Source organism: Oryctolagus cuniculus, chromosome 7, assembly GCF_964237555.1.
Source record: "Oryctolagus cuniculus chromosome 7, mOryCun1.1, whole genome shotgun sequence".
NCBI classification, from domain to species: domain Eukaryota; kingdom Metazoa; phylum Chordata; class Mammalia; order Lagomorpha; family Leporidae; genus Oryctolagus; species Oryctolagus cuniculus.
In genome coordinates, this window is record NC_091438.1 from 112,051,314 (window position 1) to 112,067,990 (window position 16,677).

Sequence of the window (16,677 nt, forward strand, 5' to 3'; positions counted from 1 at the left end):
TTATGGTTTCTGTGAGACTTCAGTTCATTATGGTCCTGACTGCAAATGGTCAGTCACCTTCACTCTCTCTTCACGACACCCAGCAGAGTTCCCAGGGCAGGGCTCAGCACTTCCCCAGGCCTGTGGCATTTTCCAAGAGCTCCCCCTCATGAATTTGCCAGAAATCGACAATGGGAATTCAAAATATGGGCCTCCCTTGACGTCTGAGAACTCAGTTTCCAAAGGTCAGATATCCATGTGGCTTAGCCCAGGCTGGGAGGGGAGACAGTTCAACCTTTCCCTCTGTGAACCCTGAAAGAGGTGAAAGAATTTCCATTGCCATCTGTCTTTTCTTGCAGTTGAATCTGTGGCTGAGGAATTAGTAAAGGGGATTGGAGGTGAGGGAGGGATGTGTTTTGGAGAGCTGTGTATCTTCAGAGGCATTGAACAATGGTCATGTTTTACAGAGTCTGGAATTCGAGAATCAGAACTGGATTCCGAATCTGTCTTCTCTTTAAAAAATGTCTTTCTTAGCTTTGCAGACCTGGGAAAATTCCCTGACCTCCTCAGGCTTCAATTCACTCATAAAATGTAAAACAAATATGGCAACCATTAAATAAGATAAAATGTGTAGCAGAGTACCAATAATAGCCTTTACTGAGTACAAACCACATGCCTGGGACTCTCCTGTGTTTCTTGAAATTATGATTTACCTAATCACAGCAACACAGCTGGAGTTTGAATATGTTTTGGCCCTCAAAATCATACAAGACTTGGCCAGCGCCACGGCTCACTAGGCTAATCCTCTGCCTTGCGGCGTCGGCACACCGGGTTCTAGTCCCGGTCGGGGCGCCGGGTTCTTTCCCGGTTGCCCCTCTTCCAGGCCAGCTCTCTGCTGTGGCCAGGGAGTGCAGTGGAGGATGGCCCAAGTGCTTGGGCCCTGCACCATATGGGAGACAAGGAGAAGCACCTGGCTCCTGGCTCCTGGCTTCGGATCAGTGCGATGCACCAGCTGTAGTGCGCCGGCCGCAGCAGCCATTGGAGGGTGAACCAACGGTAAAGGAAGACCTTTCTCTCTCTCTCTCTCACTGTCCACTCTGTCTGTCAAAAAAAAAAAAAATCATACAAGACTTAAATTCCAAAGTCATAGGTTGGTACTAAGATGATGGAAATGTAATCCCATTACAGTGTTTGGGAAGTGGAACCTAATGGGTTAGATCATTGGGAAGATGTCCTTGGAAGGTGGCTCTTGCAGAAGGGTTGCTAGAAAATTCTACTCTTGGGCACAGTCTCTCTCTCTCATTGCTTCCTTTTCTTTCTTTCTTTTTTTTTTTTACAGGCAGAGTGGACAGTGAGAGAGACAGAGAGAAAGGTCTTCCTTTTCCATTGGCTGATCTGAAGCCCGGAGCCAGGTGCTTCTCCTGGTCTCCCGTGCAGGTGCAGGGCCCAAGCACTTGGGCCATCTTCCACTGCACTCCCAGGCCACAGCAGAGAGCTGGCCTGGAAGAGGAGCAACCAGGACAGAATCTGGTGCCCTGACCTGGACTAGAACCCGGTGTGCCAGCGCCGCAGGCAGAGGATTAGCCTAGTGAGCCGCGGCGCCGGCCTCTGCTTCCCTCTTTGCCAGGTACTTCCTCCTCTGTATGTGAGCCACCTTCCACCATGGGCCCCTCCCCAGAGCTAAAGCCTAAGCCTGTATTTGAACTCTGAACCTCTAAAACGGTGAGTTAAGTAAGTATTTTCTTCTTGTAAGCTAGCGGCCTCAGGCATTTTGTTATAGAGATGGAAAGTTTGCCAATATAAACACAAGGAATACTATGCTCAGTACATTAATCCCTGCCTACTGAGGGGAACTGAAGTACAGAATAAGGGAAATACCTGTACAATGTTCAGAGCTAGGAAGTGTTTGAATAATCCAGACCTAGTGCCTACACTTTAATTACTAAGCTGCATTTCCTTCTCAAATATTCTTTTCTTCATACAAGGTCTGAATTCCCACTATCCCATGGCTTTCAAAATCATTGTTGTCAGGAGACAGAAGGAGATGAGGGGATGTTTCTGAGGTTCCTAGGGTCTTACCTTAGAATTGAAGCCCTGTTCACCTCAATCACTCCTGTTCACCTGGTTCACTTCCCAATGGCCACAACAACTGGAGCTGGGCTAATCTGAAGCCAAGAGCCAGGAGCCAGGAGCTTCCTCTGGGTCCCCCACATGGGCGCAGGGGCCCAAGTACTTGGGCCATCTTCCACTGCTTTCTCAGGCCATAGCAGAGAGTTGGATTAGACGAGGAGCAGCCAGGACATGAACCGGTGCCTGTATGGGATACTGGCACTGTAGGCAGAAGTTCAGCCCACTATACCGCAGTGCTGGCCCTCAGGAGAATAGACTTCCACATGATATTTTTCATTAGAACTTGTAGTAGTAGTGGTGGCATAGTAGTAACTTTCCTTGCTGTTAGTGAAGGGCAATACGCTTAACATCCCTTTTTGCTTTCTTAAAATATTTAGCCTGAGATGCAGAGGAAAATTGGAAAATGAGTTTTGGTCTTCTTTTCTGAAAGCAGAAAACAATGTAATTAGTGAGAAATTTACCCATAAATCTTGATCTTCAAAATCTTTGGCTCTTTCATTGCATTAAGATTGCCTTTTTTTTTTTTAAGGAAGAAAAAAGCATAACTTGCCAGGCTACTAAATTCTCTTTAATGACTGAAGCTAATAAGAAATGGCTCTGGTATTTCATCCAGTCTCTCAAATAATAGCTCTGTTGTTTTGATCTCAGAAGTGTAAGGGAAGCTTTATACTTGGGGATGGGCGTCTCTCTCTTTCTCTCAAGCACCTGAGAGACTGCATTATATACTTGAAAACAATTTTACAATGTGCCTCCCCAGAGTGTGAGGCCATTGATGCTTTGATGTGGTTAAGTAATTTAGTACAATCATGTAATAGATGAAATTAGATTTCAGCTTCCTTGAAAATTTTGAAGAATACACATTAAATGGGTGCATCCATAATCTTGTATCACTGGGAGCATTTTCCATTTTTCAATTTTTATTTGTCTGGAATAAAGTGCTTGTGGAGAAGGCAGCAGACTCCCTGCCCTAATCTTGAGTAGAAGCAAAGGAGAAATAGCGGGATTTTGTTCTGAAGAATGCACACTTCAGCTAGAGAAGAGAAAGGAGTTCAGGGAAGAAAAGAAATTTTCTAAGTCAGAGTGGAAGAAGCTGTTTCATTTCCATGAAACAAACGTTATGTGGTGTTGGAAAGGGGGAGGCAAGAACAAAGACTTTGCATGGGATTTGTAAGTAAGCAGACCTGAGTTTTAGTCTTTATTCTCTAGCTTCTTTGTTGGGTTACTTAATGTCCCTAGACTTGTCCCCTACTTTGTATAATTGGAATCGCAGTACTAATGTGCAGGATTAAATAAGATGAAGTAGGTAAAATGCCCATTAGAGTCAGTACAACAAATGGTAGTTTGCTACCCTCAATTAGTTAATGAATACGGATTGAAGGATTGAATATTTATTTTGAAACACACACTGTATTAGGTGTTGGATACTATGTTGAATAAGATACATTGCACTATCTACCTGATGTCACCAATAAAAAAACTTAAAACATTCCTAAACAAACTCATGATTTTCCTTTTTTTGATATCCTGTAGCTTAGCAAATGATACCTCTATTCTTGGCTGTCCACAAAAGAAAATCAAGACTTACCAGAAAGCTTTCTTTCTCACCTTTTTTTTTTTTTTAAAGATTTTCATTTATTTATTTGAAAGGGAGAGAGAGAGAGAGAGAGAGATCTTCCATTGCTAGTTCACTCTTCAAATGGTCAGAACAGCCAAGGCTGGGCCAGGCCAAAGCCAGGAGCTTCTTCTTGGTCTCCCACATGGGTACAAGGACTCAAATATTTGGACCATCTTCCACTGCTTTCGATGGCACATTAGCAAGGAGCTGGATTGGAAATAGAACAGCTGGGACTTGAACAGGCACCCATATGGGATGCTGGTGCTGCAGGTAGAGGCTTTAACCTTCTATGCCACTGTGCCAGCCCATTCCTCTCTCTTTAAAACCCATTTCTCTTTTTTTTATTTGACAGGTAGAGTTACAGACAATGAGAGAGAGAGATACAGAAAGGTCTTCCTTCCGCTGGCTCACTCCCCAAGTGGCCGCAATGGCTGGAGCTGCGCCGATCCAAAGCCAGGAGCCTGGTGCCCTTTCCTGACCTCCCACGTGGGTTCAGGGGCCCAAGCACTTGGGCCATCCTCCACTGCCATCCCAGGCCACAGCAGAGAGCTGGACTGGAAGAGGAGCAACTGGGACCAGAACCTGGCGCCCATATGGGATGCTGGTGCCGCAGGTGGAAGATAAACCAAGTGAGCCACGGCACCGTCCCTAAAGACCGTTTCTCCATGTGTCCTGTCAGTTTTCTTCTAAAATAGTCTGAGCTATTTGTTTCAGAGATGTCTCGAGTTTTCCTCTTAGCAGTCACCTCCTATCTTTAGCTCTCTTCTGAATTAGATAGCCCTGTGCTTCTTCCTGTGTGCTCTCATCTTTTTCCATTGTATTCTCTGTGACAGAGCTCTCAGGCTTGTAAACCTTATGATGCTTCAAAATGTTTAATAATTTCTATTGCTTTTATGAAAAAGACAAAATTCATTTTGAACATCACTGTGTACCAGGCACCTAGAATTAATGCATTGTATATAATATTAATGAAATATATTTTTGTTAAAAGAATAATTCTCTGTCACCATACCTCTCAATATTAATCTGGCTGCTGTGCAGAGATTAGAGGGCAACTATTGAAAGAAAAAGGATAATGAGGGGTAAAGAGATGACAGGATTCCAGGAAGGTACAATATCAGAGGTAAGGTGTAGAGAATGAGTAAGCAGGGGTCAGTGAGATGGGAGAAAAGCTGAAGCATTATAAGTTTCTGAAAATTATATTGAAGGCTAACACATGAGTATGCATGGATTTTAAAATATTTTGCACCTACATAAATTTATCTTTTAATTCCGTTTTCCATAAACTTTTGAAGTTTCTCTGCATAAGGACCTGTTTGAGTGCTTTTAGGGAGGAAAACAGTCAATGTCTTTCTGTGGAACACTTTCTCCACATGTTCTGACTTTTCAGTTCTCCGAGATTTATTTACTTATTTATTTGAAAGAGAGAGGAGGAGAGAAAGAGAGAGTTAGCAAGAACTTTCATTGCTGGTTCATTCTCTGAATGCTCACAACAGCTGGAGCTGGCCCTGGTTGAAACCAGGATCCAGGAACTCCTTCCAGATCTTCCACATGGGATCAGGAATCCAAGTGCTTGGACCATCAACTGCTATCTCCTAGGCGCAGAAGTGGAAAACTGGATTGGAAGCAGAGGTTGAACTCCATCCTAGGCTATCTTATATGGAATGCAGGTGTCCCAAGGAATGGCTTAACCTGCGATGGCACAATACCTGCCCCACATTCAAGATCTTAATGCTAATAAATAATCTGAGAGGAATGTACAAAGGTAAGTTTTACAAATTCTAGTGAAAAATGAGCTTGTACTCATGTTTTAATATTATAGAATAAAGTTTAATGAACTAAAAATAATACAATAATTATGTTATTTGATGATTTGTTATTTGTATTCTGTTCATTCTCTCTGAAAATTTAATTCCTTCTTCCTCCTCTTCTATTTTCCTATGAATATTTGTCTATTTTTTAGAATTCAATTTCAACTGATCTCTTAACTATTTAGTTATAGTTCTCTGCATTGTTTTTAGTGGGTTGCTGTAGAAATTATAACACATATTTTATTTTAACAATATTTTATTATTTTCAGAGATAGCATACATACATTTTTTTCCATAAAATAGCTACTATATTTTAGGTCCACATATTATAATATTAATTCTTGTTTGTTAACATAAAGAGAAGAGATTTCATGCATTTCATAGATACAAGTCTAAGAACACAACCATGCTTCCTCCTTTCATTCTTCAATTTTTTTAGTTTTTGAAATAACATTTTCTTTTTTTTTTAACTTTTATTTAATGAATATAAATTTCCAAAGTACGACTTATGGATTACAATGGCTTCCCCCCCATACCGTCCCTCCCACCCGCAACCCTCCCCTTTCCCACTCACTCTCCCCTTCCATTCACATCAAGATTCATTTTCGATTATCTTAATATACAGAAGATCAGCTTAGTATACATTAAGTAAGAATTTCAACAGTTTGCTCCCACACAGAAACATAAAGTGAAAAATAATAGATGATTTTTTAAATGATGATGAAATCAGATCAGACCTATTGTCATGTTTAATCCCAGTGAGAGTCAAGTTGGGAATTGATAATTTCTTTTTTTTTTTTTTTTTACAGAAGATCAGTTTAGTATGCATTAAGTTAAGATTTCAACAGTTTGCACCCACATAGAAACACAAAGTGAAATATACTGTTTGAGTACTCGTTATAGCATTAAATCTCAATGTACAGCACATTAAGGACAGAGATCCTACATGAGGAGTAAGTGCACAGTGACTCCTGTTGTTGACTTTACAAATTGACACTCTTGTCTATGGCATCAGTAATCTCCCTATGCACCAGTCATGAGTTTCCAAGGCTATGGAAGCCCTCTGAGTTCTCTGACTCTTATCTTGTTTAGACAAGGTCATAGTCAAAGTGGAGGTTCTCTCTTCCCTTCAGAGAAAGGTACCTCCTTCTTTGAAGACCTGTTCTTTCCACTGGGATCTCACTCACAGAGATCTTTTTGCCAGAGTGTCTTGGCTTTCCAGAAATAACATATTCAATTTCTAATCACAGGCTTAATGCTCTACTGCATATTGTGTTCAACAAATAAAAAGTAGAAAGACCACTGATCCACAGGAATACAGACAAGGGCTGTAAACAATAGCCAAATCACAAGTTGTCAATTTCTCTCTTATACATTCAGTTTTTTTAAAAATGTTTATATTCCATATATTAGCTACCACAAATCAGAGTAAGCATATTATATTAGTCTTTTTGGATCTGGCTTAGTTCAATAAGCAAAATGTTCTCCATTTGCATTAATTTTATTGTAGTTGACAGGATTTTACCCTATTTTTATGGCTGAGTAGTATTCCATCGTGCATTTATACCACATTTTATTTATCCAGTCATTAGCTGATGTGACATCTGGGTTGATTCCATATCTTAGTTATTGTGAATTGACCTGCTGTAAACGTGGGGTTACAAACAACTCTTTCATATGCTGATGTTATTTCCTTTGGGTGCATTCTCAAGAATGTGATGGTTGATGTGATCGTATGGTGGATCTATTTTCAGATTTCTGAGGAATCTCCATGATGCCTTCCATAATGGTTGCATTAGTTTATGTTCCCACCAACAGTGTATTAGAGTATCTTTTCCTCCATATCCTTGCCAGAATTTGTTACTTTTTGACTTTTGAATGCTAGCCATTCTAATTGGGGTGAGGTGAAATCCCAATGTGTGTGTTTTTTTTTTCCTTAGGATTTATTGTTTATTTGAATGGTAGAGTTACAGAGTGAGAGAAGGAGAGGCAGAGAGAGAGATATTCCATCCACTGATTCACTCCCAAATGGTTACAATGGCCAGGGCTGCGCCAGGCTAAAGCTGGGAGAAAGAAGCTTCATCCAGGTCTCCCACATTGGTGTGGGGCCCCAGTGTCTTGTACCATCTTCCACTGCCTTGCTAGGATTGGAAGTGGAACAGGCGGGACTAGAACCAGTGCCCATATGGGATACAGCACAGGTTAATCCTCTGTACCATAGTGCCATCTCCTTATTGTGGTTTTTCATTTGCATTTCCCTGATGGCTAGTGATCCTGAGCATTTTTTTCATGTGTCTGTTGGCCATTTATATTTCATCCTTTGAAAAAACTGCCTGTTCTTGTCCATTGTCATTTCTGAATTAGATTGTTTGATTTGTTGTTGAGTTTCTTGAGCTCCTTACATATGCTCAACATTAATCCTTAACCAGATGCATAGTTTTCAAATATCTTCTCTCATTTGTGAAGATTGCCTCGTTACTTTGTTGAATGTTTACTTTGCAATGTAGAATCTTTTTAGCTTGATATAATCCTATTTGTCCATTTTTGCTTTTATTGCCTCTACTTATTTTTTTTATATTCTGATATTATCTTTATTAAGTAATAAAATAACACAAGTGTGTATATGAATATGTGTATAAATATACATGTGTGTATATGTATAAGAGAAGCCTAGGAAGTATATGGAAAAATATTAATGGCAATCTCTGAGTGGCAGAATTATTAGTAATTTTAATTTCTTATTGCAGTTTTTTGTTTTGCAGGTTTTTCTTTTTTTTAACTTTTATTTAATGAATATAAATTTCCAAAGTACAGCTTATGGATTACAATGGCTTCCCCCCCATATCGTCTCTCCCACCCGCATCCCTCCCCTTTCCCACTCCCTCTCCCCTTCCATTCACATGAGGATTCATTTTCGATTCTCTTTATATACAGAAGATCAGTTTAGCATACATTAAGTAAAGATTTCAACAGTTTGCTCCCACACAGAAACACAAAGTGAAAAATAATAGATGATTTTTTAAATGATGATGAAATCAGATCAGACCTATTGTCATGTTTAATCCCAGTGAGAGTCAAGTTGGGAATTGATAGTTTCTTTTTTTTTTTTTTTTTTTTTTACAGAAGATCATTTTAGTATACATTAAGTAAAGATTTCAATCGTTTGCACCCCCATAGAAACACAAAGCGAAATATACTGTTTGAGTACTCATTATAGCATTAAGTCTCAATGTACAGCACACTAAGGACAGAGATCCTACATGAGAAGTAAGTGCACAGTGACTCCTGTTGTTGACTTTACAAATTGACACTCCTGTTTATGGCATCAGTAATATCCCTATGCACCAGTCATGAGTTTCCAAGGCTATGGAAGCCTTTTGAGTTCACCGACTCTTATCTTGTTTAGACAAGGTCATAGTCAAAGTGGAGGTTCTCTCCTCCCTTCAGAGAAAGGTACCTCCTTCTTTGAAGACCTGTTCTTTCCACTGGGATCTCACTCACAGAGATCTTTCATTTAGGGTTTGTTGTTGTTGTTTATTTTTTTTGTTTGTTTGTTTGTTTTTGCCAGAGTGTCTTGGCTTTCCATGCCTGAAATACTCTCATGGGCTTTTCAGCCAGATCGGAATGCCTTTAGGGCTGATTCTGAGGCCAGAGTGCTGTTTAGGACATCCACCATTCTATGAGTCTGCTGAGTATCTCGCTTCCCATGTTGGATCACTCTCCCCTTGATTTATTCTATCGGTTAGTATTAGCAGGTACTAGACTTGTTTATGTGCTTCCTTTGACTCTTAGTCCTTTCATTATGATCAATTGTGAACTGAAATTGATCACTTGGACTGGTGAGATGGCATTGGTACATGCCACCTTGATGGGATTAAATTGGAGTCCCCTGGTATGTTTCTAACTCTACCATTTGGGGCAAGTCAGCTTGAGCATGTCCCAAATTGTACATCTCCTCCCTCTCTTATTCCCACTCTTATGTTTAACAGGGATCACATTTCAGTTAAATTTCAACACTTAAGAATAACTGTGTATTTTTTGTCTGTTCTACTTAATATGACTGGTTTAATTCTGTAATTAATACACAGTTATTCTTAAGTGTTGAAATTTAACTGAAATGTGATCCCTGTTAAACATAAGAGTAGGAATAAGAGAGCGAAGAGATGTACAATTTGGGACATGCTCAAGCTGACTTGCCTCTACTTCTATAATATTATCTAAGGTGCCTTTGCCTATGCCAACGTCTTGCAGAGTTTCTCCTCTGTTTTCCACTAATAATTTGATGATTTCATGTCTTAGATTGCAGTCCCTGATCCATTGTGAGTTGAGTTTGCACAGAATGTAAGGTAGGAGTCTTGTTTCATACTTCTGCATGTGGAGATCCAATTTTCCCAACAACATTTGTTGAAGAGACTGTCCTTTTTCCAGGAAGTGATTTTAGCTCATTCGTCAAAGATAACATTGTTGTAGATGTATGGATTAATTTCTATGGTTTCTATTCTATTCCATTTGTTCACATGTCTAATTTTGCACCAGGCTGTTTTGTATCAGACTGTTTTGGTTATAACTGCCCTGTGGTATGTCTTGAAATCTGGTATTGTGATGCCTCTAACTTTGTGTTTAAATTGTTTTAGCTATTAGGAGTTTCTTGTGATTCTATATGAACTTTAGGGTTGTTTTCTCTAGAGCCAAGAAAAATATTTTTGTATTTTTATTGGGATGACATTGATGCTAAATTGCTCTGGGTGGTATGGACATTTTGATGATATTAATTCTTCCCATCCATGAACAGTTAGGGATTTATACAGGGTTTACGTAGAGAACTTGCAGCTTCCCATACTTGTCCTCTTGTTTTTGAGAACTTCTCTACTCCCTTCAGAGCAGCTTTGGTTACAGTGAACTCTGTCCTCTAGTTCTTTAGGATAGAAAGATTTGACTTTTTCTTTTGGGATTTCTTTCTTTTTTAAAAAGATTTTATTTATTTATTTGAGAGGTAGCATTACAAACAGAGAAAGGGAGAGAACAGAGAGAGGTCTTCCATCCACTGGTTCATTCCCCAAATGGCCGCAATGGCTGGAGCTTGGCAGATCTGAAGCCAGGAGCTTTTTCCAGGTCTCCCACACAGCATAAAAACCCATGCACTTGGGCCATCTTCTACTGCTTCTTCAGCTCATAAACAAAGAGCTGGATTGGAAGAGGAGCAGCTGGGACTTGAACCTGTTATATGTCAGTATTCATTTCTGAATTTCTGAATTTAAAATTTTCATTTCTGAACTTAAAATTTTTATTTAATCTATTTTTCTAACAGAGATTTATGTATTTATTTGAAACAAAGGGTTATAGAGAGAGAGGGAGACAGAGAGAGGGAGATCTTCCATTCACTGATTCACTCTCCAAATGGCCACAGCAGCCAGCGCTGGGCCAGGCTGAAGCCAGGAGCCAGGAACTCCATCTGGGACTCCCACATGTGTGACAGGAGCCCAAGCACTTGGGACATCCTCTGTTGCTTTCTCAGGAACTTTAGAGGAAGCTGGATCAGAAGTGGATCCACTGGGACACAAACTGGTGCTGGCCTGGTTAGGCACTGGCCTAACCTGCTGTGCCACCATGTCGGCTCCAAAATTTAAAATTTAAAGTGTTTAATATCTTACTTACTAGATAATTTATTAGTAAGTTAGAGATATGGAATTTTAAACCTTAAGAAGTACTGGAAAGATAAGCATTTTGAAGACTGTAGAAGGTAATCATTTGGGTGCTGGCCTACTCTGCTGGAAAATACCAGGCACTGAGGTATTTATTGGCTCACTTTGGTCTATCTTCCACACTCTTGGACAAGCAAGCAAGATAGGTCAAGAGGCTGCTTCCAGGGAAGAGGCCTAAGAACAGCTGGGGTAGATGGAGTCAGGCAAATAATGTTCTAGGCAATGTGACCGGATCTGTTTTGCTCTGGTTCTCTGACTTGTGATGACTTTTTGTCTTAGAAATATTTTCTCGACTGTGGAAAGAACGGAGAATTGTGTTTAGCTTGCAATAAAAAGAGGAAAGCTGGATAAAAACTGAGGGAGGAGAAACTTCATATAGATTTTGGAATCAGTTGCTTATTTAAATCAAGCCTCACCATATAGACATGTGAAATTAACAGATTACATCTCTGCTTAGCCTTATTTTCTCATCTGCAGCATGGTGGTGCTACTAAGAGGAGTTTTCCTAAGTAACTATTTAGAGGACTGAATGCAACAGTGCAATAATGTGGATTCCACTATACTCTGGGAAGACTGAGACCACTTTGGTCTTTTAAGAAATGTTTGTTTATGGGGCAGGCACTGTGGCATAGTAGGCTAAGCCTCTGCCTGCAGTGCTGGCATCCCATATGGATGCCGGTTTGAGTCCCATCTGCTCCTCTTCTGACCCAACTCCCTGCTACAATCTGGGAAAGCAGTCGAAGGTGGCCCAAGTGCTTGGGTCCCAACATCCACATGGGAGACCTGGAAGAAACTCCTGGCTTCTGTCTTCAGATTGGCCCAGCTGCTGCCATTGCAGCCATTTGGGGAGTGAAGCAGCAAATGGAAAACCTCTCTCTGTGTGTCTCTTTCTCTCTCTGTAACTCTGTCTCTCTAATATATGAATAAATATTTAAAAAAGCAAAACAAAGAAAAATGCCTTCTAATTAAAAAAAAGTTGTTTGTTTATGTAGTTATTCATTTTGCAGAGTACAGAGAGATGCAGAGTGGGAGAGAGATCTTCTTTCTGCTGGTTCATCCCCCAGGTACTATTAACAGCCTAACAGCCAGGCTGGGTCAGGCTGAAGCCAGAGCCAACAACTCCCTCCAGGTCTCCCATGCGGGTGTCAGGAACCCGAGTACCTAATCACCATCTGCTCCCTTCCAGTACGTATTAACAGGATGCTAGATCAGAAGTAGAGTAGCTGGGACTCAGAACAGCACTCTAATGTGAGGTTTTGGCATCCCAAGCAGCAGCATAACCTACTGCACCACAATGCCTGCTCCACGCCACTTTAATATTGCTCCTTAAGGAAACTTTCAAGGCATTTGACACAGTGCATGGTCAGTGATGTACCTGATGCATATGGTGCATCAGTATTTGATAACCAGGTCAATGAAAAATAGTGCATTGCCTGAAACATAAAATTCATACTAAATGGAAATTCTTCTCTTTTCAACCAACTTGTGATGTAGTAGGAGAGATGGGCCTTGGTCAGGCACTGGTAGGACTCAATTGGCAGACATGAGAAGAACCTGGCTATCATTCAAAACTCAGGACAAGAAGCACCTGGCAATTGGCATCAGTGATGAACAGGACATATCATGATTTGGAGGCTAGCCCAGGCAAAATTGTGATCAATATTAGACCCATTATTTTTTATAGCACCATGTATTAATATATTTTATATCTTTCAAAGTATTTTTTAAAAGATGTATTTATTTATTTGAAATGCAGAGTTATAGAGGCAGAGAGAGAGAGAGAGAGAGATCTTCCATCCGCTGGTTCACTCCCCAGATGGCTGCAATGGCTGGAGCTGCGCTGATCCGAAGCCAGGAGCCAGGAGCTTCTTCCGGGTCTCTCACATGGGTGCAGGGGCCCAAGCACTTGGGCCATCCTCTACTGCTTTCCCAGGCCATAGCAAATAGCTGGATCTGAAGAGGAGCAGCCAGTGCCCATATGGTGCCCAGATGGGATGAACTGGTGCCCATATGGGATGTTGGCATGGTATGTGGCGGCTTTACCTGCTGTGTTGCAGTGCAGGCCCCTCTAAGCATTATTTATAGCTGTGGTCTTTCTCTCTCTTTCTTTCTTTCTTTCTTTCTTTCTTTCTTTCTTTCTTTCTTTCTTTCTTCCTTTCTTTCTTTCTTTCATTAGGACAGGTCTGAAAAAAAAGCTGATGGAATTTCATGGATGGCGATTATGTGTTAGGTGCTAATTGTGTGTGTGAGAGATGGATCAAATTTCAATTTTGCTATGGCTAAAAGTGATGGCATTTAGTAGATAGTGCACTTGGAATTTTAAACTCCAATATTCTCCCAGGCTCTTAAAATGTAGTATGATCCACTGTCTCTCAATGAAATGGGTCACAACTCCCAGTCAGCCACATGATCACAAGGGTAAACAATCCATACTGGACAGTGTACTGTGTTGCTCAGCCATGATACTTGGTGTATGAGATGCATTAAGTGTGTTTTCAACCTGTGATATTTTAAACTTATGATATATTTACTGGGATCTAAATTTAGGAGCATCCATATATACATAAATTTTTGTGTGATAAGACAGTTCTACAAAGTATCCACAGGACTGAAGTTAGAAAATCTAAAGTTGTTTTGTATCTAATAACTTTGAATAACTCACTTAATATTTTTGGAGTCACTTTCCTAGTCCCGAACCCTGATTTGTAAAATCATGAAAAGAACAGTAATGCTTCTGGGCCTCCATTTCATTTTTGATTTGAAAAGTGTTGATAGTAGTATTTATTTCACAGAAATGCTCATTTACTTAACACATATTTATTGAGTGCTCTATACCAGGATATGTTCTAAGAGCTCATGATACATTAATGAACAAATGTGATGGAGACTGTGGTGAGGTTGAAAGACATTAATATATGCAAAATACTTATATCTGTGCCAATCATTAAAAGGACAATCAATAGGAGGTATTATCTTAGAAGTGAATAAATAGTATTTTCCATGATTTAAGTCAGCCTGAATATGAAAATATGTGTAAAGGGAACAATTATAATTCATAGAAACTATTTTCTCCTCACAAATCTTGGCTTTTAACATTATTGACTTGCCAAGGACTCAAGAGAGTCAGATTTGATTTGACAGAAGATCAATATTTTTGTTGTTCATCCTCTCTTTCCTGGGTTGATCTTTCATGCTCAGTCTGAATCAGAGAATGTAATTTCCAAGGCAAAGAGATCTGTAGGATAATGAAAAATGTACTGATTTAATATCATATCTATTATGTTAAACACATAATAAATGTTCAGTAGCTGATTATTTATAATTATCTCTTTTAAGAATTCCTAAAAGTGATATAATATAAAACATAAGCAAATGAACTGCTAGTGGCAGGGCTTTTTGGCAATCCATCTTTTCACAGGTGGAGATAATAGAGGGCAGTGAATACCTATGGAAATCGTAGAATAAACACTATGAAGGCCAATAGTCAAATAAAACTAAGCTGCCATGGAAAACGGTTACCTTTCCTTAGGGGGAACCCAATGAATTGATTGGACTAGACAGGAATTTTGCGATCTTGGTAATCTTCAGAAAACTGATTTATCCTCCTATTTCTCAGGATATTCCTTAAAGGCAGAGTTGGAATCAATATTTTAGACTTTTAGTCTAATACAAATTTAGAGTTTTCCAAATAACTTAATATCCAAATGCAGAATGAAGCATTAGACTATTTTCTGTTACAAAGGGAATTTAGAGCTTTCATCTAGAAGGCAGTGAAGATGAGCTTCCATGTCTCTGGGTTGCACTGCTGGTCTTCTGCTAAAGGGAAGCCTTTTCAATTTGCAAATTTTATTGGAATGCTGTATATCGTTGAAATACTTGTGTTGTAGGCTGAAAGAACAAGATTCAGCTTGGTTGGTAGGCCTGGAGTTGTAGGAAATTTCTAGCTCAAAGATGAAAATCTGGGCAGCTTAGCACATGTAGTCTAGATTTGAGCAGGAAGTTGAGTATAAGGAGTAAAAGAAGTCTCTGTATACTTGGAAACTGGAAATGGCTGCAAGGTTGGACATAACGTGAAGACAAGAAGGCCCAAGTTTGGAAATATATAAGGGATAGCCATAGATATTTTGATGGACCAGACATGAAACTCCTGGATCCACTTCAATTTGGTATCTGGGAAGGTGGGCTGTTTATTGGCTCTGGTGTGAAATAGACCAATAGTTATTTTGTTAGTTTAAAGATGGCCCATTCAGCTTGTTCTCATCAGCCCAAAAACTGAGTTGCAGTGTGTGAGCCCTATGGTGCCCTTGCTTTTCATTTTTCCTCTATGTGGTGAAATGAACAGGCTTGTGTGTAAGAATCTCATTATCACCTATGCACAGAGTCTTTTTTTAAACCAACAAACAAAACGTGAAGACTAGATTCAAATCCCTAGTGGCTAGTGAGATGGCATTGGTACATGCCACCTTGATGGGATTGTATTGGAATCCCCTGGCACATTTCTAACACCACCATTTGGGGAAAGTCTGATTGAGCATGTCCCAAATTGTACATCTCCTCCCTCTCTTATTCCCACTCTTATATTTAACAGGAATCACTTTTCAGTTAAAATTTAAACACCTAAGAATAATTGTGTGTTAATTACAGAGTTCAACCAATAGTACTATAACAAAAAAATTCTAAAAGGGATAAAGTATTACATTGTACATCAACAGTCAGGACAAGGGCTGATCAAGTCACTGTTTCTCATAGTGCCCATTTGACTTCAGTTCACAATTGATCACACTGATAGGTCTAAGAGTCAAAGGGATTACACAAACAAGACTAGTGTCTGCTAATACTAACTGATAGAATCAAAAAGGGAGAGAACGATCCAACATAGGAAGTGGGATACACAGCAGACTCAGAATGGCAGATGTCCTAAATAGCACTCTGGCCTCAGAATCAGCCCTTAAGGCATTCGGATATGGCTGAAGAGCCCATGAGAGTATTTTAGGCATGGAAAGCCAAGACACTCTGGAAAAAAAAAGAAGACCTAAATGAAAGATCCCTGTGAGTGAGATCCCAGTGGAAAGAATGGGGCCATCAAAAAAGGAGGTACTTTTCTCTGAAGGGAGGAAAGAACTGTCACTTTGACTATGACCCTGTCAGAATAAGATCGAAGTCGGCAAACTCAAAAGGCTTCCATAGCCTTGGCAACTCATGACTAGAGCCTAGGGAGATTACTGACGCCATAAACAAGAGTGTCAAATTGTTAAGTCAACAACAGGAGTCACTGTGTACTTACTTCTCATGTGGGATCTGTCTTTAATGTGTTGTCCAATGTGAAGTAATGCTATAACTAGTACTGAAACAGTATTTTACACTTTGTGTTTCTGTGTGGGTGCAAACTGATGAAATCTTTACTTAAAATATACTGAATCTATCTTCTGTATATAAAGAG

General features: G+C 39.9%; 1 long non-coding RNA gene across 1 annotated transcript in view; it reads left to right on the forward strand.

Annotated features, from left to right (window-relative positions):
* LOC103350167 (uncharacterized) overlaps window positions 1–16,677 on the forward strand; it is a 66,149-nt gene that overhangs the window by 33,880 nt on the left and 15,592 nt on the right. Inside the window, exons 3-4 of the long non-coding RNA XR_011390682.1 lie at window positions 4,077–4,353; window positions 5,324–5,489. This is a non-coding gene — a long non-coding RNA (uncharacterized lncRNA). The remainder of the gene's footprint in view (window positions 1–4,076; window positions 4,354–5,323; window positions 5,490–16,677) is intronic.